Source organism: Molothrus ater, chromosome 7 (genome assembly GCF_012460135.2).
Source record: "Molothrus ater isolate BHLD 08-10-18 breed brown headed cowbird chromosome 7, BPBGC_Mater_1.1, whole genome shotgun sequence".
NCBI classification, from domain to species: Eukaryota; Metazoa; Chordata; class Aves; order Passeriformes; family Icteridae; genus Molothrus; species Molothrus ater.
Genome location: NC_050484.2, coordinates 3,289,993 through 3,313,847, shown reverse-complemented (window position 1 = coordinate 3,313,847; position 23,855 = coordinate 3,289,993). Strand labels below are relative to the sequence as shown.

Here is a 23,855-nt window from a genome sequence, read left to right as displayed (position 1 = left end):
TGTAACACTTCCTCTCGAAGGAATCTGCCTCCCCTCCTCCAGAACTCTGCTGATTCCTCATGGAACATGCATTATTTTCTCCATATCATATCACTGCAGGTGGTGAGAGAAACTCTGCATCTCCTCCTTTGTTCTTCTCTAGCTTCTTTCTTTGGAATGGGTAAAAATGGATTGAATATACTGGAGAGTGTATTTGTCCCTGCTGCTTTGCAAACCAAATATGCAAATCCTGTTCAAGTAGAACATGAGAACAAGGCAAAAGGATTTTTTTTTCCTCTTTCATCAGAAAATCTAATAATTATAGCTGTTTCTGTGGTATGGAGTAACTTTTGAAGTTCTCAAATTAATTCTTCAGTTGATGTTATAGCCACTCAGTGCAAAGGTACAAGATTCCAGCCTCAAATGCAGAAGGTTGTATTCAGGAAGGGATTTGAGAGGAAGCAGGCAGAGCTGTTGCTGTGGATTAAATGGTGTTGTCATCAGAGCTATACAAACACAGGATAGGAAAAACTGCCATGGAAATGACACTGGAATACTTGAAATGCTCATTAGGCAATTTCTATTTATGGATTATGGAAACAGACTGAATAGAAGGTCATTTAATAATAATAATAATAATAATCCTGGTCAGAAAGCACAATGAGTTAAAATGAAACTAGTCAGGACTCATTATTCCTAAATGCATTGGTTTGTAGGAATATTTGATATCCAAATATGAATAATTCAAAAAGAGGAAAAAAATTATTGCAATACAAACAAAAGTGAAATGCTTAATGGAAAAATAGATTTCTGCTTCGTTTTGTTTTCAATAAATCCTGCAAGGAACTTTAGCTTGCAAATATCTCAGTAATCTCCTGCTTATAGCAAATTAACAGAGTCATCAAGGAGTTTTCCTTTGACAAACATAAGGAAAAAGCCTCTATATTTGCTCACCAATATTGTTTTTCAGCTTTGGGTAATTTAGCTAAGATAGGAAAGACTTTTGTGAAAAGAAAACGTTGTATATGGCATTTTGTTGTGTATGCATGCTGTTGAGTTTTTTCCATGTCCAGTGGGAAATCTTGCAGGTTTGGAATAAATGCTCACAGAGAAACTTCACTTGAGGTGGTGAAATCCCTGTCAAGATGCCACCTCCCTCTAAATGCTGAATGATATTAAATGTTCCCTCCAGAAAGAAGATGAATTATTTTATCCCATTAATTAGGAATAGAGTATTTGCTCATCTCTGTGAGATCAATTAGCATTAAGGAGTACATTTAAGATACTTCTAATGAAACATGAAAACCACGCTCGGGTTTGTTTTCTCATAAATCAGATTCCTATTGCTAATCACATCTTGCTCTTCCATCATTAAGTGCAGTCAGCTCTTTATTATTAAAGATAATGGATACAGAGAACTCTAAGTCAGAGCAGTGTAAGTTGAATGGACAATGAGCTCTGGATTTGGGGCAGGATGGAACATAAATCTTTGTAATTACTAAGGTAGAACTCTAATGCAGCCTGCAGACTTTGGAAATGCAGGGTGTTACTTTTCCTCTTTTTTTTTGTTTTCCTGGATTACAAAGATCCATCCAGTGGTTTAAAAAAATCACATTGACTCTAATTTTAAACCTAAGGGCTATGTTGTCTATAGGAAAGTGAGAACAGAGAAAGATGAATTGCACTTGTGGCTCTTTCCAAACACTGAGGGAGAATTACAGCTTTGGTGTTGGATTTGGGCAGGAACCATGCTTGTGCTGTGCCAGACAGGCAGTAGATCAGATGTGGAAACCCAGGCTGCAGTTCTCTGGTGGGAAGTTCTTGCCAGTGAAGCTGATGGCTCTGGTGCCAAGATAAGCTGCAGAATTTATTCCTCCTTGTGCCAGTTTCGTAGAAAGACAAGCGTGTTCTGGCTTTTCACCAGAACAGTTCCTCACTGACACATCAGGGAAAGCATCTCCACTCATGAATTGCTAAGTGTGTCCAGTGATGAATGGGAGAGATGCAGAAGAGCCCCTGACCCGCTGAGTCCAAGTTCCCCTGCCTGGGTTAATTCCTGCCATGATGAGGGACCTGCCACTCCTCTGCATCTCCCACAGCCTCAGGAGCCATTTCTTGGGACTGCTCACATTTGTCTCGACACCATTTGAGCCAAGCTTGAACCTCTGCTCTTTTTTCACACAGATGAGATAGCAAATATTTATACGCTTAAATAATTTAATAGAAGGGAGGAAAAAAAATACTCATTTTTCATTCTACATGTTCGAAACTTATTGATTTAGTAACTATCTCATGTGTTCTGATTTTTGAAATGTCAGATTTTATAACTGGATATTTCATTTTTGAAAACATTGCGGAGAGACTGTCATTTAAAAGGCAGCTTTTGGTAGTAATGCCCTGAGGAACGTGTCCAGTGAGGATTTGGGAAGAATTCTGTGTGTCTTTAGCAGGAGAGGCCCATTTACGTCAGTGACACTGCTCTTGTGAACAAAGTTCAGCACACACAGAGCTCTGTAAAAAGTCACACTCATACAATGCTCTATTTCTATTCCATTTGTTGAAATAACAAGCATTTGAGATCTTGTTTGATAATTCGTGTCCATTTTGGTCTCTACTGCTCATTGGTACTCAAGTTTAATATTTTAGTTATCCAGGATCTATTTCTTTATGCAGTGCAGCTGAGTGATTTAAGATGAGACCTGGTTTTTCTGCATTCTGTTTGCAGAAAGACTGCTGCATAACACCAATAAAAGGATCCCATTCCACTGTCAGACTAATACCTCTGATATTCAGGGAGGAAGACATCAAGGATGTCAACTTTTTTCTATTTGGGTCAAAGATGACGAAGGCAGCACAGTGACCAGATGCCAGTTCTGGCTCTGCACATCAAATTGTGTCCTTGTCAGTAATTTGTGGGCTGAACAGCAGAACCAAAAGTTAGAAGTTGCAAGGTAGTGTGGTCCTTGATGAATAATGCAGGCACCAATCTCATAGGAAAAAGAAAAAAAAAAAACAAAAAAACCAGAATTAAATTGCCCAAAATCACGCCTGAACAGCAGCAAGAAGCTCCCAGTAAAAACCCAGCTCTGGCCATTTTCCTCCTCAGAGGCTCCTGCAGTTTCCCCTTCTGGGAATGCAGGCAGAGGCTCCTATGGGCTCCTGCAGGGATATCTGTGCATGGCTGTGGAGAAACTGCATCTCTGAGCCCCTGGGAATGGTTCCTGAGTTGGTGCACCACACTTCATCCAGCAGGGCAGCCTGGGGCTCTGGGGCTGCACCACATCCACAGGAATTCATTGGGGAGGAATAGTCAGGGCAAAGAGCAAGAGGCTGCCAGGGGCTTCTCTAGGGTAATATTCTGTCTTCAAATGTGGCCTTGGATAGAAGAGCTTCTTAGGCACAGCCCTTTTTAGAGCAGTAGTTAATAAATTGCAGCTTCTGTGCTCCAGTGCCTGCCTATCATGGTGTGCTAATGGCTCTTGAGCATTGGCTGAGTTTGATGGAGTTCTCACACAATTAGGTCTGTGGGAGACAGCAGAGAAACCCAAATGAATGTCCCACCTGGCAGGGCAAGCAGCAGCACTCAGCAACCCCAGCAGCAGGTTCTGAGGAGTGTCACAGTCCAGGCCCTGCTCTGTTCATCCTTGCCTTTGCATTTTGCCCCCCAGAGGTCCCAAAATGATCCATCTGTTCATCCAGAGAAAGAGCAGAGTGAACCCCAAGAATCTGGGGGTGGTCGTTTGCATTTTTTCCTTTGTAAAAGGGCTCTGGCTGAAGGCACATGGGTCGTTTGAGGACAGTGGCCATTTCTAAGGGCTTTTCACTCTGTGTCCTACCAGAGAATAAATAAATCCATGCACAGGGCAGTTTCTGAGCTGTTGGCTGAGGTTTCCAGCTGTGCTGCAGCATTTTAATGATGAGCACTTGGCTGCCTGTGTGTTTCATATGGATGTAGAATAATTACAAGGATGCTGATCTAAGCTGCAGCCTTGCAATTTTCTCCTTCACAATACTGCCCATCCTCTCCCACCCTGGGATGTCTTTGGCCTGGGACAGCCTTGCTGGGGTTCCTGTTGCAGCTCAAAGCTGGTTAACTTTTGGTTAAACTGGGAAATTGTTCCAAACTGATAATTTCCTTAGATAACCTTTTAAATCTATTTTCTTCAAATTAAATTATCTTTTAGACCACTTACTTTCCAGTGTTTATTTTATCACTATTTAGTAATTTCTAAATTAGTAATTCCCTTACATATCCTCTTGTAGTTTTTTTTTCTTCCAGTGAAATATAAATTAGTTTGTAGACGTTTTGCTTTTCAATATGGATTTTGTCAGAACATTTTTGTCAGAAGACTTAAAGCACATGGGAACACCCAGATCTTTTCAGGGATTCTGCCTGTGGTGGGGGGTTCTTTGGCTGTGTCCCTTTGAAATGGTCATTCACGAGGCAAATTCAGGAAAAAATGAATTTAAGGATCAAGAGAGAAGCATTAAGCAGGCAAAAGGGAGTGATTTTGAAAAGCAATCTGGCTGTCTTTATAATTTTTAGCCTATTTCAGTTGATTTATCCCCAAGTAAACACCTTAGACACAAAATTATCAGTCAGAATCTCCTCAGAGTATTGGATTTGTCAGTTTTATTTGAACCCTTTTGAACTCCCAAGGAATGAATTCATGAGCTGAGTGGATAGACAGGCTGGGTCATTTAAAAAACCTTTGACAGGCAGTTTAAGGTCCAAATCAATCCTCTTCAAAAGTAGGTCAAAGATTGAAGTTGTCAGTGTTGGAGACAAAGAGCTCTTCCATGCAAACTCCAAATCTCCCAGTGCAATTGAATTATGCTGCTGTAAATAAGGGATGTGCAAGGGTAAGTCCAGTTCCTGGCATGAAGTGTAACAAATTCTGTGTTCCTCATTCTGTGCATTTGTAAATAATGGGTTCATATTTTAAAACTCCCTGTCTTCACATGAAAAGGAATTTGAGTCACAGTGAAATATGAAATCAAGAACAAATAGTTATGAATACGGATTATGTTTGCTCCCAGAAGTAGTATCACAAAGACAAAAGTACAACTTGAAAAGGTTTATGTTAAATCTGTTTGGGATGCTTTCCTAGAAACTTAGTGCCAGTTTTTTAAAAACCAGAAGTATGGTTGAGAAAAAAGTCAAAATTTCTTTCTAATAATGAAAAACAATTGGGAAAAAAAAGTTTGATTTGGTCAATGTAGTTCTTAAAAATGCTACATTCTGACTTTATATCAAAACAACTTCAGTGAAAAAGGCAGATTGCAATAAAATATTTCAAATAATGAACATATAAGTGCCAGTTGGATCAGTTGACCCAGATACAAGCAAGAAAATATCCAATGTTCTGGTTTTGCTGTGGTTTTTTTCTCTTCCTGAGAGGCAGGAAAACCACTGCCCTTCAAACTGTGTGTGGCTGCTGTCCCCAGGATCACCCTCACACTGGAACTATGTCTTTCCCTTGGACCTGTTCCTTCTTTATCTGTTCTTCCAAATCAACCCATTAAATCAGCAGTTTACCAGACTGTATAATCAGCTGATCCCACAGGCTTTGCCCCCTGTTAAACTAGGTTTAAACCAGACTAAACCTTTTAGAATCAGACAGGTTGTTCTGCAGAGCTCAACAGCCTGACTTGATGATCTTAAAAGTCTTTTCCAAGCAAAGTGATTCCATGATTCTAAAGCTCCATGTGAATTAGTGACCCTTAAAAGGTTAGAATTGTTTTATTAAGCTGTTCCTGTTCACTGATATGCCCAGTTCTGTCCAGTGGATGTCTGAGTCCTGTTGCCAGTGGGAATTCAGCCCATTAATGAGTTGTCTTCCTCTGCCTTTTTGCCAAAACACAGAAAAGCTACATTTTTAATTTCAAAGGGAAGTCTTGGAGAGGACAAGACAGTTCTGTGTGTTAAAGCCTAAATCTCCAGCTTGGCTTGCAATTCATGTGAAATGTATAAATGGCAGTGAGGTTAGATTAAAGTAACACTTTCCATCATGATATTCACAGTCATTTAAGCTCCTGCTGGAGAATCACAGGATCTGCTGAGCTGGAAGGGGACCCACAAGGACCATCCAGTCCAGCTCCTGGCTCTGCACAGCACCATCCCCAGCAATCCCACCCTGTCCCTGAAGCATTATCCAAATGTTCCTTGAGCTCTGGCAGTCCTGAGGCCTTGACCATTCTCTGCTGAGCCAGTTCCAAGAGCACCAGGATCCTCTGCAGCTGGATACTTTCCTTCCTGTGCAGTCATGGTTTCCCCAGGGGCTCTGCAGGAGTTTCCTCCAAAGTTTGCACCCTCCAGAGCTTCTTGCAGTGCAGCCCAGCCTGGCTTTCACTTAGTGTCAAGACTGGGTGTCTTGGAGCAAGTGTTGGCTCCTTCTCACATCCCTGCCTTTCCCAGGGTGGGAGCAGCCCTGTGATCCATCCCTAGCAAGGTATAGCAGTGCCTGTCCTGCAATCCCTGTTTGCTGCCCTGCTCCCAAAGCTCCCAGCACGTGGATTGCCTCCATTGCTGCCGCCCTGCAGGGCTCAGGGCCTTCTAGCAAAGCTTCTGCTGTGGCTCAAGGTTCCCTCTCATCCCTGTGCTGCTTTCCTCTGCCCAGGATGGCTGATGGATGGTGATGGATGGTGGGTGGTGGGTTGTGGTGGTGTTCACAGGGGTCTCAGGACAAGGGAAGAGACGAGAATCTTGATTCCATGTTTCAGAAGGCTGATTTATTATTTTATGATATCTATTATAGTAAAACTATACTAAAAGAATAGAAGAAAGGATTTCATCAGAAGGCTAGCAAGGAATAGAAAAAAATTGAATGAATAATAAAATCTTGTGACTGACCAGAGAGTCTGAGCCAGCTGGACTGTGATTGGCCATTAATTAGAAACAACCACATGAGACCAATCACAGATGCACCTGTTGCATTCCACAGCAGCAGATAATCATTGTGCACATTTTGTTCCTGAGGCCTCTCAGCTTCTCAGGAGAAAAGATCCTAATGATTTTTCATGATATATGTCTGTGACAATGGGTGGTGGGGTGATGGGTGGTGGGAGCTGCTGCTGAGCAAGGCAGTGTGCAGTGATGGAGCCATGTGATCCACAGCTCTGTCATCCCAAGCAAGGGACACCTCAGGCCCTGCAATTCCCACTGCACTGGCAGCTCCCTGCACTGCTGGGTTGTGAACTTGCAAGGGCAGGCAGAGAGAAGCACTGGAGGGAAGGGGGGCATTAATTCACCACCCATTGAGGCAGATTTCATCTGTTGTCACTTGCTGCTTGTCTTTGAATGTTAGTAGTAATTAGAGAGCTATAAATAGATTAATGTAACATATTGGAAGTCTGGCCATGGGTTCCAGTAAGCACTGTGTGGCTCCTGGCAACGGGTCTGGGGAGCATGGGTGAAATAAAAATGAGGGAAATGGAGTGAGGGAAGCAGGTTGTGCTCCTGCCTGAGCAGAGTGAAGATTGACCTGAATGTGAACTTCTTAGCAGCTGCCTGTGTCCACCCATAATGTGTGGGCAGGAAATATTGCAGTAAGAATGAGTTTGATTTCTATGTGGCCAATGTCACTTTGAAACAAAATGGGAGTAAAGTTCTTTCAAAGGCTTTGGGAAAGGCCTGGCTGCAGAATAACATTTGCATTGACTTCTTGGTCCTAAAACTCTAATTAAATTATTGATTATGAAGCTGGCTGCTTTCTTAATAGTTCCTAATGTAACAATTAAACCAAAGTAAGTAATTAAAAATGAAAAGATTGGTCCACAAGTACAATCTTCAAAAGGTCATTTCCAACTTAATTGCTTTTTTGAAACAGGCAGGAATAGAACAAATGAGTCATTAGCAAAAAAGCAATTTGGTGTGTGCATGTGTGTAATAATATGTCTACCAGATGACCACTGACCACACAGTACCTAAATTAATTTAAAATAATGGCTAAATTTACTTAGTTGATATTTTATTAACACGTCTCTTCTAGACCAGGCCTCTGGTGTGTGAAGTGCAGTAGGAGATAGGGAACTGTAGCATGTTTCTGCTCTGGACAGCTGAGAGCCCAGGGCAGAAGCCAGAAACTTCAGCCAAAGAGCACAAAATTTCACTGGAGCTATTATGTTATTGTTTAATGTCATAAACAATGCTTTGTACTACACTGAGCATTTATATTTTATTACTATTATTTATAGGTGTGAGAAGTAAGGGTTTAAGTGCCAGTCAGATTGGTCCATGGATTTTTACAGGTGGGGAAGGTGGCAGGGAGGGGAGCACGAAGGTGTTTGCCAGAAAAATTTCCAAAAGACCACTTAACACTGTTGGATAGTGATTGTTGTGCTGGCTGCAGCTGGATTCTGCTTCAATGGACCTGCTCCAAACCAAATCCTCTTCTGGATGAGGCAGTCGTGGAGGGGGAGAGGGAGGGAATTCCTATGCAGCTCAGGTTGGGAGAGAACTAGATGAATCTGCTGATCTGTGAAGTTAAACACCATGATGACTGTGGCTACACATTCTCAAAAAGATCTATTAAAATCCAAACAAACTCCAAACCTTACAAATCAATTTCCCTTCTTCTATCAATAACATCAAGTAATACATTTTCAATTATTAGGTTTTCAGTTTGGTAAGAACTGAATCAAAATATTGGTGATGACTTGATGTGTTTATATAGATTACTCCCTTTTAAGTGCTTGTGGATACATTTATTCCCACTCTGGCTCCCCACAGCCTCAGGGGATGGCTGCCTTGGGCTTCAAGTTCTTTTCATAAGAGTAACCAGATACTGCCTGAGAAATGGCTTGAACTGAGAAGCAGGCAGACCTTTGGGATGACTTCAGCTATTTCAGACCTTGTAAGGGGTATTTACATAAAAATATTTTCTTGTTGGTTCAAGAAAGCTTAAGTGGTCAATTTTATCATGTGCAGAATAGCTGAGGGCCCTGGTTTTGCAGGAAAAGCTGTAGGCTGCCAAATTGGTTTTGGGTAGAACACCCCATGGAGCACTGATGGATGGTGAAGGTCTGCAGTGGGAATTCACACTTCAAACGTTGCCCAAAGGATGGAATTTTGGTGGTGCATATTTCATGTATGGGAGCTGCCAGGCACTCAGAGGTGTGAATCAGTTCTGTGCTCTGACACCCTAAAGGCAGCAGCACAGGGAGGTGCTGTTCTCATGCTGTAGTCCAAGGCCAAAATGCAGCCCTCTGATTACAGCTGAATTCCTCTGCCACATTTAGAAGCATGATTAGTAGTTGAGGATGTTTTGTGTTAAGAGGCAGTGGGGTTGGTCCATTGCAATACAGATATGGAATTTAGGAGGTGATTCTTGGCTTCTTCACAGCCCCAGGGATTTGCATGTGAGTGTTAAGCACATCACATCACCATATCCCTTCACCTCTCTTCCATCTCCCCTTGCACCCCTGGGCTGCAGGGTTGGGCATCGTGGCCACATTTCTCTTCACAGAGAAAAGCAAGGCACAACTTCCCAAGGATTTTCTGGAGTTCACATTCTCTGAACCTCAGAGAAATGAAAAAACAACTCTTATCTCATTTACTGCTCCTGTGTTTTGGAACAAGTAGAATGCATTGTGGGAGATTGTTTACCTGAAGGCAGTTGGGGATTGGCTTCTGGTGTGAGTGTTTGGATTCATTGGCCAAGTGAATCCATGCGTGTGTGTCGGGACTGCCGGCTGACAGTCCCGAGATTCTGGGCAGTTGAGTTGGGTTGAGTGCTTGTGCAGTTTCAGTTTAGATGTAGTATAATAAAATTTAGATGTAGTACAATAAAGTAATAAATTATCCTGCTGATATCATGGAGTCAGATGCATCATTCCTCCCAGACATCGGGGTTGCCCTGCTGTTTACAATAAGGCATGAGAAAAGCACATCAAAACATGAGAGTCTTGCCCTGTCAGTGTGCTGTACTGTTGTCATCTTATTGCAGGGGTTCCATACTGCTGTCTCCTTATCACAAAAGTTTCAAACCCCTTGGTGTTTCTTGTGGGCAGCTCTCAGAGCACTGACTCTCTCTTCTTCACAAAGCAGCCAACTGACTCCAGTTCCCTTCTCAAGGGGCCACCCCACTCTTTTACAGCCCTCTTCTGCTCATCTGTGGCTTGGTAAAGTCAGGCCTGCTCCTAATCTTTGATAATTGGCCCAGCTGCCACTCCTAAGGGGTAAGATTACTTTCTACACTATCTTATATTCTATCCCACTACACTGTACTAACAACCTGCAGATCATAGAATATGCTGAGTTGGAAGGGACCTCCAAGGAGCATTGAGATGTTTCAACTGATATTCTAAAATACAACATATTCAGTTCTCTCTTGCTGAGATCTTTTTCTCCACTCGTGTTTTTAGGTTGTTCTGTAGAAAGGATTGATTTGATGCAGATGAGAGACAGAGCTGATTGCTAAAATGGTGGAGGTAGGATGAAGAATATGACAGACATCCTGAGAGGGAGCTTCAGGTGTTGAACAGTGTCAGTGTGGATTGGGAGACATTGGCATGAGCTGCTGGAGAGGAGACCCAACAAGGAGCATAAAGTGCTCCAGGAGAACAATCCTGGTGGGATTTCACATTTCCTATAGAAATGGGAGCACATGTCCATTTGCTGCCTTGCAGATGAGGTGGTGTCATGGCACTGGAATTGTGACCTTGTCAGAACCAGAAGTGACTCTGTGGAGAGCTGTCCTTTCTGGTAGCCTGAGCACCCCGAGTGTCCCTCACTCAGCAGCAAAGAATCCACTGCTAATTGCATGTGAAATTTATGTGAGGCAGTGGAAAGACATCTGTCTCCATCACTGGGCCCATCTGGAATTTCCCATCAAGGAGACAGTGTTCCAGTCAGAGGTGTGACTTGCTGTGTCATTGCAGTTGACAGCCAGGTTTTCTTGCACTGTGACATTTGCCAGGCTCTTCAGCTGACAACAGGCTTGTCCTCTGAGTGCCCTGGGATTGCTCACAGAATTTCCTCTGCATGTTTTCTTCTCCTGTATATACCGGCATCTCCTTTATTTCCTTGGAATAATTAGACATCCCTCAAAGGCACACATTTATCAAGGCAGTCAGCATGCAATTGCTCATCCCTGCCATAAATCCCAGTGTCCCACACCATCCCTTGACAAATCCAACTGTGAGTGCATTAATCCCCTCATAAATGTTATGTTTGGATGTTTTGTGTCCCGCTTTCCTGGCAGGCTGAGGTCTGGGAGCTTCTTTTCAGGAGAGCAGTCCCAAAGCCCCTCTTGATTACGGGGTGATTTCAGACCTGGAGCAGAAAAACCATCTTCAGCAGCAGCATCATTGTCTCTCAAGTTCAGATTTCTGGCAGTGGCACTACTGAAATTAATTGTTTCAGGACTCAAAGCATCCTGGCACCAGCACAGGAGGAATGAGGCACTGCCGAAAAGGTAGAACCAGTTGATCCCCTGGGAACTGGCTGTTCCCACTCTGCTCAGTGTGGTTGTCAGGATAGAAAGGATTTAGCAGTAAAGACTGGCTTTACAGTTTATTTAGCTTCTCATTTTCTCTAAAAATAAATATGTGATTATGGCTTTCCTGTTTTCCCTCTTCTGTGGCTCAAGCCCAGCTTCTCTGCCTCCAAGGGAGTTTCAGGCCAGTGTTTTGCAAATGATAGTATTTTACATGCCAGTCCCTTACTCAGCTGATTGTTTCTTTCCCCTCAGAAAACGTTTTATAGAGAAGCGATAATCTTTCAGAAATGAGACATCACACTCAGATTGGAAGCACTGGGACAAAGCTGGTAGGCAAGAAGCAGAATTCAGTGACATTCAGTGACAAACCTGTGTGATCTTCCCGTGCTGGTGACAATGGTCCAGCATCAATGGGCCAATTCTGCACTTTGAACAAACACAGGAAAGGAGGTTACTCAGTGCTGGATATTGAAACAACTGTGCCAAGGCCTACTTTTGATTTAAATCTTACCTGGTTTGTATGACATTTATGCAAAAGCAACAAAGAGTTGCTTTAGCAAATGTTATGGAAGTGCAGGAATGGCCAGGACCATTCCTGTCCAAATGGACAAAATTTGGACCAAATTTTGTGTGCCAAAGCTCTCCCACTCCCCAGCTCCATCCAGTGGTGCCATGCAGCTGGTTTTACTGATTGAGATGGAAAGCTGAGTTTAAAACTCATTGCATTTGGAAATGCAGGTGGAATTTATTTGACACAGTTAAAGTGCAAATAAGTGTCAGTGGTATTTGTAAGAGTGCAATTGGAGTTTATAAAAAGGTTCATAGGAAATGGGATTGGCAATGCAAGATACTGTGAGGGGGGAAAAAGTTAAGCAGTTTTATTCTGGGAGAAAATGTGTAACATATTTGAATAATTTTGGTTTAGGGGCTGATTTTTCTGGTGAAATTGGGTCCCTCTAAAACCTTTCTTTTCCTAATTTAGAAATTGGAGATTGCAAGAACTGCTGTGAACTTGCAGAGTATTTTTTTTAATCCAGAAAATACTCTTTTTCTGGAGGAAAATGCATATATTGCTTTTAATTTAGACCCTGGTGTTTCCAGTGGAGTATGACTTGCTGTACAGGAGAGTTAAACAGCTGCCACACACCTGTAAAAGTGTGTGTCTATGAGGATGGGGCTGCACACCTTTTCTAGATCTATTTTCTACCCCAGAAACACTTATGAGTAGTCAAAAGTAAATTTTTGTATTAAATCTAAAAGGCATTACTTGGCACTGATGATAACTGAGAAGGCAGTAAATTGTGTGTACTGGTGTAATGTTCAAAATTGGGCTGGGTTTGTGGTGACAGCCCCCATCTGCTGTCTGACTTACCACTTTTGAGAGTTTGGTTATTAAACAAATTAATGGAGCAATTTACATTTCTTACTCACTCAGCATTAGCAAGTGGATTGCATTCCCTAATTAGCATGTAAGGAAATGGATAATAAAGCTTTTCCCAAAAAATACGCATTGCCAGTTCTCACACCTTATTCCAAATTTTCTCATTTTTTAACCTGCCAAAATGAAATAAATGTCTGCTGGGGGTATGAAAAAAGTAATTCTTTCTTCTTTAACTTCCTCTTAATTAACTTTTAATGTATGCTGTTACTCAGGGATCATTCCTTAATACTAAATGTGTCTGAAACAGAAAAGACAGATTTAAATGATTTAGATAAACATCTGCTGAACACAGGGGCATAAAATTACAGATTCAGAAAAACAGTGGCTTTCTGCCAGCCTTCATAGCCAAAACAAAAATTGTTTTCCATTACTGTAAATCTTCTTCCCTTGTGTATATGAGCTTAGAGGAATTTATCAATTCATTAGGTACAGGTAACATGGATTGCAAATGGTGCTTATATATATGTGTATATAAAATACAAACTTCCTCAATAGCACCAAATTGCTCTATGAGCATCACCAAAGTAGCAGAGATTTTGATAGAGCACATCTTGTCTTTCTGGTATAAAAGTCAATGCTTTGAGTTGTTCTGAAGCAGAACTCTTTTCCTTAATTTAAGACCAGGAAAGGAAAGACTTCCATAGTTTCTGCTTACCTGACTATATAAAGTTAGTCCACACTGGTGTTAAATAACTCTGTTTAGATAAATTGGTTCTGTCTTTAGCAATTTAGAACACTCTTCATAAGTAATGTGCAGTAAGAGGGTATTAAAATAATTGCCTGCTATTTATTTTCAGCAATATTTAACTTCAGAAATGGCATAATAAAAAGAAATATTTCATGGCAATCTCAAGATTTCCAATAGTTGAATCAATACAGTAAACACAGTATAGTTTTCCAAATAATTAGAGAGGCTAAGCATATGTTAGAGACCTAAACACAAAATCACTCTTAGCATGGTTAGAATATTATCTGATGGAAGAGAATTTAATCATAAGACCTGATTGATCCAATTATTTCTGTGGAAACATCTTCACTTTGCAGGCTTCTCACATGTGCTGGGTAGCATCCCGGTGGGAATTTTCTCCATCCCCTGGGGGGAGCAGGGAGGGCTCAGTGCAGATGCCCAGGAAGGATTCCTGAGGTGGGCAGAGCTCAGGGTGTGCAGTGTCTGGCAAAGGAGCTGCTCTGCTGCCAAGGGCCTGGGCAGCCCAGGGATGTCTGCCTGGAGCTAGCTCTGTCAACAGTTTCATCCTAGAATGGATGGAGAAATAGCACTTGGATCCCATATCTTGTATCAGGATGTGTGAAAGGGGTCACTCAGGCTCCTGTACCCCCCATGAGCTGTGGCCTGCTGTCTGCAAGATTGGGATGATTGGGATTAGCAGGAAAAGTCAAGAGGTTGAAAACTTTCTGTGTATCAATTCATGGAGGTAACCTCTGTTCTGCAAAAGCAGACTGTAGTGTCTACAGAATTTTGGTTATTTCCCTTTGACAATTTTGATCTATTTTTTAGTTTCTAACAATGTACTTAAATCTTAATTTAGTAATATTTTAGAACAGAAAGTTGCTTTCATTCAGTAAGCCTAAACTTTATAAAATATGTTTTTCAGCAGTGCTGATATTATTTTACCAAATTTGTGTCAGCTGACTTATTTAAACTGACCTGTTCCTTGACCAGGTTTATTGTTGTTAGAAGAGGTCTATTTCCCACTTTGTCAATTCCTGTTGACAGCACTTCTGTTAATAACAGGATGCAAATTAGATGATGAGAGAAAGCATAAATGTGAGTACTATCAGAGCTGGCTGCTCAGCACTGTTCCCAGCTCTGATTCCTTCTGGCTGCACCCGGGGTGGTCCTTAACAATTCCTGCCCTGATGAGAAGTGTCCCATATGTGAGGAATGTCCCATTCCATGCCTGGAATTTTTCCTTGTTGCATGGGTCCTACTGTGCCAAACCCCACGTAATGCCATGACCAAAAGCAGGCAGAGTGATCAAAGTGATGACTTCAGGACAATCTAAATTAGGTAGACCTTGCTCCATCCTCTGTCAGTGTTACTGTCCCATTTTTGAGGATGGAACAAGAGGAAGATGACAGTGTAGAGTAGATATACCACAGTATACTTCCCTCCCAGATAACTGTGGATGGTGTAGGTTAAGAGGGAGAAAGATGATAGAAAGATAAAATCAAGGATAAGTGAAAAATAAGTAGTAAGAGAGATCGATGTGAAAGCAAAGTAAGCAGTGGTGTCAAGAGAAAAACGGGCATAAAAGAGCTTAAGGAAAGGAAACTGCTAACAAAAAATCAGGATATATTATATATTTTTGGTATCCGTTTTCTGCTTAGAAGCTTCTACCAAATGAAAGGCTCTCTAGTAGTGATTGATTTGTAATCTCTGGTGTCATTGCCCTCATTTCCCCCAAAGCCTTCTGGAGACTGGCTGTTGAAAAGTATGAATTGCAGCAAAGAAATGGTTCCTGGCAAAAAGAGGGACTGGTAATCAACTCCCTTCCTGCCAGGCAGGGCTGCTCCCTCCCATCCCCTTTGCTGCCTGATGTCCTGTCTGCAAAAAGTCACCAGCCATGGTGCCCAGGGAGGACACAGGGATACCAGGGTGGCAAATCAATCATGCTGGGCCCAACTGGGAACACCGAGGACAGGCAGCATGCCTTGAGTTTGGTAATTTGGTTGTTTTTCAGGATGAACCAAAGACTGGGTGGCTTTTCAGGAGTCAGTGTCCCCCTGGGCTGGTGCTCCCTGGGGGGATGATGTCCACCTGGAGGATGTGCTGGCAGCAGGAGTTGCACTCAGGCTGCCCAGGGCACATCATGGGGCAGGCTCCTGTGCCACTGCAGAGCTCCCAAGGTTTTCTCTCCTTCTCATGTGCCCAAGCAGACAGCACTGTGAGGAGAAAATGGAGTGTCTGCCTAGGAGCAGGAACAGCAGAGGCTGCTGGTCCCTAGGGAGGACGGGACTAGAGGTGGTTTCACAGTATTTGTATCCTCAGGGAGCAGTGGGAGGAGGAGAACACAGCCCCAGACTGAAGTCCCAAAGGAGAGCAGCTTTGGGACAACGTGCCGGAGCACCTGCAGCAAAAGAGGGAGCGCACTGCCAGGTGTGAGCTCCTCCCTCCTCTTCTGGGGCCAAGGAACCAGGCAAGGGCCTTCAGCAAGAGGAGGCAAGGGCATTGGGTAGGAGGGCTGCTTTTGTACCCCATTGTGATGCTCCAAGGTGGTGTTCAGCAGGTGTCCATGGAACCTGGCCATGAGGCAGGGTGGGAGGCTGGGGATGAGCCCATCCCACTGCCACCTACCTTGGCAAAGGTCCTCTCAGCCCTCCTGCTGGGGATATAGAAAGAATAAATAAAAACACAAAAGAGGAATTGCTAAAACTGTCCCTTGATAACCAAATGGTTGATCATAAATTGGAGTGTCTATGCAAATGAAGTAAATAATTAAAAACTCCAAGAACAGCACTGACTAGGTGGTTGATGGCTGGCAATTATAAATGCTGCATTTTTAATATGCATACATCTAAGGAGCCAGTAAAAATTAGCTCCTAGACTAATGGACTTGCCTTTCTTCCAAGGCAGAATTTTAATGAGAGCATTATTTATAGCAGAGACCAAGAAGGAGCATTTTCTTGCTCAGTCTCGTTTCTTCTTTGCTGGCACTTTATTCATTAACCTCTGAACTTCTCTAGAGAAGAATAATGCCCTACACAGGGGAGGGCAAAGATCACCCTGACCCCCTGAAATTAGTCACGGGTCAGGTATTGTTAAGAGAGTTACGTCTTCTAACAAATAATATTCATAAACCCCTGTTGGTGATATGTCCTCATTTCCTGCTGGTTTCTGGGTCATTTATCTGCAGTTCAGTTCACTGGAGAGAAAATAAACAGAATGTGGTGTCTTGTAGTGGAAAGCTTCTTGTGCCATCTTGTCTTGTTCGTGAGATTTTAGAATTTTGTTTGAAAATCTGCAGAACTGGAATGCAAGTTAAAATGCATGTGCATTTTAAAGGGCTTTATGTGATTTCCTTTTGAGCTTTTGTTTTTGAAATATTTTTTTTATGTTAAACTTTTTCTTATTTAAGAAAAAATGCTTGTCTGTCTTTGAGTAATCGGTAAAGCTCTGGCTTAAATTGAAAAGTTCAAAACCAATAAAACTAATGAAAGAGCTTTACTTCTCAGATCAAGAGATGTCTGTGTGTGCTGACCCTAGTGATGAGGGAGACAGGAAAGGAGAATGAGCAAAAATGAAAATAGTAGGTTGGGGGTTGTAATCAAACCCAAGTGAAAGCATTTTATCAAAGGAGGCACTTCTCATTTAAAAAAGATACATAATATTTTGCCTTTGCCTTCTGAAAAGACAAAGCTTAGCTTGCACTTCATTCTTTGCTAATCAAAATCATGTGTTGAAAATGTTCACCTGCAAAGTTCTTTTAACAATGTTCTTGAACTTTGGTGTTCAGATGGCTGAGCCCAGAGAAGATCTCTGCATGAGAAGTACCATTGAATTTGGAAGATTCCTGAACATTGCTATGGAGCGAGCAGAGTTGTTGATGTGCGTGTCTTATGCAGATCATTTCTTTTCTGCATTAATTTTTAAAACCCTTTGGGTTTTGACAGTAATATCTGCTTTTAGATATGTCTGTGTATCTTAGGGAGTTGTCAGATCCCTGTCTAACTCAGGAACTGCTTCATCTTGCTGAGATAGGAGGGCGTTTGGGCAAGTTGGTAATTTTCCATCACCTTTAGCAGGATACAAAGTGAATGGGCATCTGACTGCATATAATGGGACCATTGAAGATGTCAAAATGCATTCCAGGTACTTTTGATATCAGTGTGGAATGTGAAATAATAGTGAGGACAGCAGAGTAACAGAACTTTGCTTACTTGTAGCTGGTTTTGTATGTAACTGGATGGGAAAACTGGAGCAGATGTAGCAGGGCACAGCCCTATCCATGGTGGGAAGTTGCTGCTGGAACAGAACAGAAGGCTTCTTGTCCAGTGTTATTTGAGTAGCCTGAAGGTGACCAGGAAAATGAGAACTCCCAGCCATGAATTTCCCATCAATTCCTGTGTGTTTGAAGCACCTCAGGGCTGGTGACTCTTAGGGAAACATCCCCTGTGCAAAACCAGCCAAGGCAGCATTGCGGTGCTGAGGGAAGGGCTGGATGAACTGAACTTGGGAAGTGCTCCTCTGGTTTTCCCTTCGCTGCCCAAGTCCTGGTGGAATAGCTCCAAGGTTTAAGTGTTTGTTTCCCATGTCTGAGCATGGAATTTCTACACTAAGCCTACTACATGTGCCTGAGCTTGCATTTGATTTCCAGTCTTTCTTCCCTGCTCTTGGATTTGTAGATATTTCCTGAAAGTGAACTTATTTCACTCAGTACACACAGTTCCACTGGAATTCCAGCTCTGAAAATCCTGGCCATTTTCTCTAATGAAGGGTAAGTAAGAGAGTGTCAACATTTTTCATGACAGCTACTGGAGGACTTTAGAAAACTAAACTTTGCAGGCTCTCCCTCACATGATTCAGTTCAAACTCCTGTGCTTTCCTCAGGTCCAGGTATTCACCAGAAGCACCCACAGCTCCCAAAGCTGTTGTTAGTCCCTGTGGGAGCCCTGTGCCCCTGTACAGTTCCCTGAGAACATATGGGGAATGCAGGAAATTGGTACCTGCCTGTGCTGGAGCCCCTTCTCCAGCACTGGCTCTTCACTGCCTGCAGTTCACACAGGCCAGGGGCTCCTCCTACCTAAGGGTTTGTCCCCCATCCCAAATTTCTGCTTTATTCTGACCCAGCTTCAGTGTGAACTTGCTGTGTGGACAATAACATGGCCAGATTTTATTGAACATGCCCTGTTCTGCAAGGCTGTCTGCAGAGAAGACCTTTCAAAAATAAGTTGGGAAGTGACTTCCTGACAGATCTCCACCCAGATGAACCCAAATGTGGTTCCTGCAGGGAGCCCTTTCATCCACCAGCCAGTCCAGATGCCAGCGAAAGCCACTCTGCTACCATTTGAACTGGGGGCTTTTCAAGTTGTCTCTTGTGTTTCATTTCTCCTCTGATTGTTACATTTTTTATTCATTCTGTCTTGAGAGACTCATGGCCTTTTGTAACCGCATGTTCCTTTTATTCCTTCCATGAGGACTTGTTTTGCTTAGAAATACCAAATGTATTACAGAAAGTAAAAGTAGAAAGCTCTTGTTTTGCCCTCAGCCAGCTGAGGGCTTGGCAGCTACAGGCTCTAAAGTGGTGGGAATGTGAGCAAAGAAAACATAATGGCAAAGAAAAACAAAGAAGTGACTTTCTATATTGTGGAACGTTGCAAACAGGAGCATTTCATATTTCCCTCACTGTAAGTGTAAGCACCAGCAACAAAGCAATAGTGATCAGCAGGCAGTGCTTCCCTTCCTTCTTTTTAATCTGTGCAGCTCATTGTGGCATCAGGAGAGCAGCAGTGCTAGAAAAAGGGAATGATTTCTACCAGGATTGTATTGCAGCTGCCCCACCCTCTTTCCCAAAACAAATTCCTGGAGGTTTTGAGGCTTTAATTTTACTCCTTCTAGAATCAGAACACAGACATTTGTTTTCTCCCCAGCTGCTCCTCCCATGACAATGCTGAAGGCTGCACTGTTCTCTTGGTTGCATCCCACTTTCATTTCATTTGCCATAGTGCTGTGGCTTCTCGGCATGAGAAGGTTACCATTCCCAGGACAGAGGAAATAGGAAGAGAAAAAAGTCCCAATATCAGCTTCTGAGTGACAAAAGTCTGTGTTAGAAACCCACCTATTTAATCACTGCATGGAAGAAGGATAGATATTCATGAAAAGAAGCTCCCAGAGGGGTTGGGGTAGGAAATACATTAATTAAAGCACTGTGCAAAATAGTGGGTGAAAAAATGCATAACATTTCCACTCCATTTTATGCTAGGCTGAGCACTTTTTTGACCTTCAAACAGTGGATGGAAATGTGGTGTTGAAAGCATTCATACACATGGAGAGTGCACCTCAGTCGTGTTCTCTGCAGTTCTTTGCAGGGGGAGAAAAGCAAGAGAAATATGATGGTGTTACCATATTTGCAGCTGTAGTTGTTTAGAGCTCAGGCAGACTAACATTGACAAATGATGATAATTAGGCTTGATTTGCATATTAAAATTGGCTTAATCAAACACTGATTCAGTAAACGTTTAAAGGCCGTAATCGATCTTTTGCAGGCGCTCTTGGTTATTTATATGATCTAATAAAGGCTGGAGGCTTTGTTAATGAGCCCTCCATTTCCTAACTTGTATGTGTCAATGAGATTATTTCACTGACAATTACAGAGCCGGCTGCTGCTAATAACTCACCAAGCCCAAGGCTGCAATTCTTTTGTCTGAGGCTGCTTTAGTGGGACCCTGCTGTTTACATCTCCTTGCTGCTCAGACAAGGGCCCATGCCACAGCCTTCCTTTCCTTTCCTGGGGAAAAATCCCAGGGCAGAGATTTCACAGGGAGATTTTGTGACTGTAAAATCAAGCTGGTGGTGTCCTGTGAGCTGTTTGAATAATGGATCTAATATTTATACAGCATTGAGCTCTGTCATAATACATTTGGTCCCAGATCTAATCCTGGCAACTCTGACAGGCTGAACTTTGTGAGAAACTTTTTTTAATTTAAGAGGTAATGCAATCATGCTGTAATTTTACTAGAGGCCTCTGAAAAGGCTGCCAGGAGTTTTGTTTCTCTTCAGTGTCACTGCAGTCTTTTGCCAGGATGAGAAAATCCTGGGAAAACGGTGCTAAAACAGGTGAAGAGCTCTTGCTCTCAGTTGCTAAACGTTGTTATCACGCCTGACAAACACATTCTAGGAAAATCTCATGTTGCTTTGGAATCATTTTTTTTCAGTATTTTTTTATTATTTGACAGCTCCTTGCACAGGAAGGATTTATGCATTTATGTACATATGTATGACTTTTTAATGACATCTGCTTTGTTGTGGGGTGAGGATTTTCTAGTTTAGCTCTCTACTCTTGCTTCTTTGAGGGTGACATAAATAGCTGCATGCTCTGATCCCAAAAGTTCAGTCACCAGTTCTGGTGCCAGTATTGATGGATTAAAAACTATATTTATTCATATGTCTTTTCAGTCATTAAGTTTATTGGGGAACATTAATAAACTTAACAAAGCTAAGCCACTAGAGTATATTTTTAATTATTAAAATAATTATGCTGTGGAGTGATCAATAAACTTTTTAAAGCAGTAGGAATTTCAAAATTGGTGTTTTGCCTAATTCCCTTTGTATCAGGACTGAATACAGGCTTTTTATTTTGCAGCAGCAGTGCTATGACAAAAAATAAAGCTTAAATATCCAGCAGACTTACTAAAAAGAGAGCTACTTCCATCACTACCCAGATCTTCTTGTAATACTTCTTTTTTCTCTAGAAAATTTGACTGCTGAAAATGTTGGTGTGAATTTGATTTCAAATACTTACAGAATTCAGAATTTGAAATTGGAGAAGGTTAGGAATATTTTCGATCGGCTTTTGCAAACTTTTTTTTTCCTTTCAGTCAGAATCTGTGGATGATGTAAGCAGGATCTGGTGTAGACAATCTGTGGACAGTGTGTTTGTAAGAGCAAATTGCAATGTTTTCTCCTCTTCTACTGGTGTTTTTTTCATTTTAATTTTGATATCTAAAGACTTTTCTTAAACTACACAGTTGCTTTTTTTCCTTATTTTGATTTTTTCTTGCAGGGGCTTCTTTTTCCAATTAGTAACTTCTTCATTGTTTGTAGCCAAATAGTCTGGATTATTCTCTGATCCTGGTCACTCAGGTCAGCAATGCTGTTATTCCCAAAGCAGCAGTAGTTGGGAAAAGCAGATCATGGTGAGCAGGAGGTGTGCTTTCCTCTTCCATTCAGATCCTGGTTCCTTTGCCAAGCTCTCTTCTTTGGGAAGTCAATTCCCTTCCTCTTGGTTAATGGAGAAATCAAAGAAGAGTCTGCCTTTGCAAAGCTGTTCAGCAGTGCTGTTTGGTGGAAGAGAACTGCAGCCACGTTCTGTTAGGTTTGCCCTGTTTTGTTGTTCTTTTCTTGGTATTTTTTGCTGTGCATCTGCCATTTGAAACCTGACTGAGATGCATTCGATGCATGGAGACTGACAGAACAAAATTCACACTGTGAATGCGGCAGGCTTACAAATTTCTTTATTCCAATAGAAGTAAACCCTCTCCCAATGGCTGTCAGACAAGTAAGAACTTTGATCTTACTGGCTTACTCTTGATTTTTGCTGACTCTGAAGGGAAGAAATTTTTGAGCTTTTTCTTTTTTCTTTCTTTTTTTTTTTTTAATGTTTGGGCCACCTCCCTTGTCTTACTCTAATAAACATGGCTGTGTATCCACCTGCTTTTATCTCTGTACTGACTTTTGCAGTTAAAGCCACTTAGTTTTTCCTTTCTCCTGCTACAAACAAATGATCATTGTTCTGATAGGAATTCACAGAAGGCAACAATTTGGCATTTTGGCCAAAATTTAGTTTCAGTTTTTAAGAGCACTAAGGCCCTTCAGGCTCATATGCAACTTCTCATAGTCAGGTAAGGAGGAAATTATTTCCCACATGGATTGCTCTCACTTTTTCTTATATATAATTAAATAGTGTATTCATTGTTTTATTCTGCCTTCATATAATTTAATTTTCAAGGCCAACAGAAATGATTTTGTATTTTTTCTATGCTTGCACTACACTTGTAACTTTTCCAGTTCTATTCCACCAGAAGCTTCTGCTCATTTATAATTCATCTTTTTGATCTTTTTTACATTAAAGTAATAGAGCTCGTGGTGTTTAATTTCAGGCAGCCCTAGCAGGTTCCTGTCATTCAGGCATTGCTCTCCTGGAAATGGCTGCTCTGTTTTGCAAAGCAATGGAATGCCAAGTTAATTGAAAGTGCTGCAAAGTTTCTGGGTTAATCTGCAGCTCACATTACCACAGCAGGATTTCCCTGGCCATCCCTGGCCCTGAACTGCTGATCCTTCCCTCCCTGGAGCCTTGAAACTCCCAGAGTCACACTGGGCAGGAGGAATGCACTTCTGGAATTTGGCTCTCCTGCTGCTGGCAGGGTGATTTCTGTTCAGCTGCCTTATGGATCCTTAGGAAGATGCAGCAGCTTCTGCTAATGACCCCAGCACCAAGCAGGGCAATAATACACTGACAGAATTCCAATATCTTGGAGGGATTCCTTTATACTGTTTATTTTCTGTAGAGGAATGATGGGTGCAGCAAAGGCATTTCTCCCTGCCCTCCCTGCCTGTCCTGTCGGGCCCTGCAGGTGGGACTGTGCTCCTGTGTGATCTCTTCAACTGGAGGTGACATTTCCCTCTCTTCACAGAAGCAGGGACAAGAAAGGATCTGCTTCCCATCAAACCTTTGTTCCTCCTTATGCAGCTGGAAGTTTGATGTCTCTTACAGGAGTTGAGTGTGCAGAGAATCCCACACGGTCATGTCTGTTTAAATATTGCCTGTGGTTACAGTTTTCTGCAGACTGCAGTACAAAAATCCAAGTGTCAGTAGAAGACAAAAAGATAATTCACTTTCATCTTGAGAACAAAGCTGAACAGAGGAGCTTTTTTCAACTTTTTTAATTCATGAAACATTTATCTTTGAGTCAGGTTGTATTATGCTGGCAAGAATATAATCTGTCAGCATTTCTACTATAAACTCCTGTTTTTAAGGTTTTTTAGGAGAGCCTTAGAGGTTCACTTTGAACAGATTTAGCATACAAGGTCTTGGCCTAGAAACATACTTCTCATCCTAATTATGAAAGATTAATATGCCTGCATCATCAGTGTAAAAGGTATATTAATACTACATTCAGGTGAAAGTTCAGACCTCCACAAATGAGGTAATTCAGGGGTATTCCAGAGCAAGGTTAATTAAGTTTTTTGATTTATTTAATAACAGGTGTTACTAACTGTGCAGTGAAAGGAAGGCTGCTCTGTGATGAAGAGCATG

The 23,855-nt window shown here is 41.9% G+C and overlaps 1 protein-coding gene across 1 annotated transcript in view; it reads left to right on the top strand.

Moving 5' to 3' along the window:
* SPAG16 (sperm associated antigen 16) overlaps positions 1-23,855 on the top strand; it is a 372,092-nt gene that overhangs the window by 218,575 nt on the left and 129,662 nt on the right. The gene's annotated exons all lie outside the window — the stretch shown is intronic.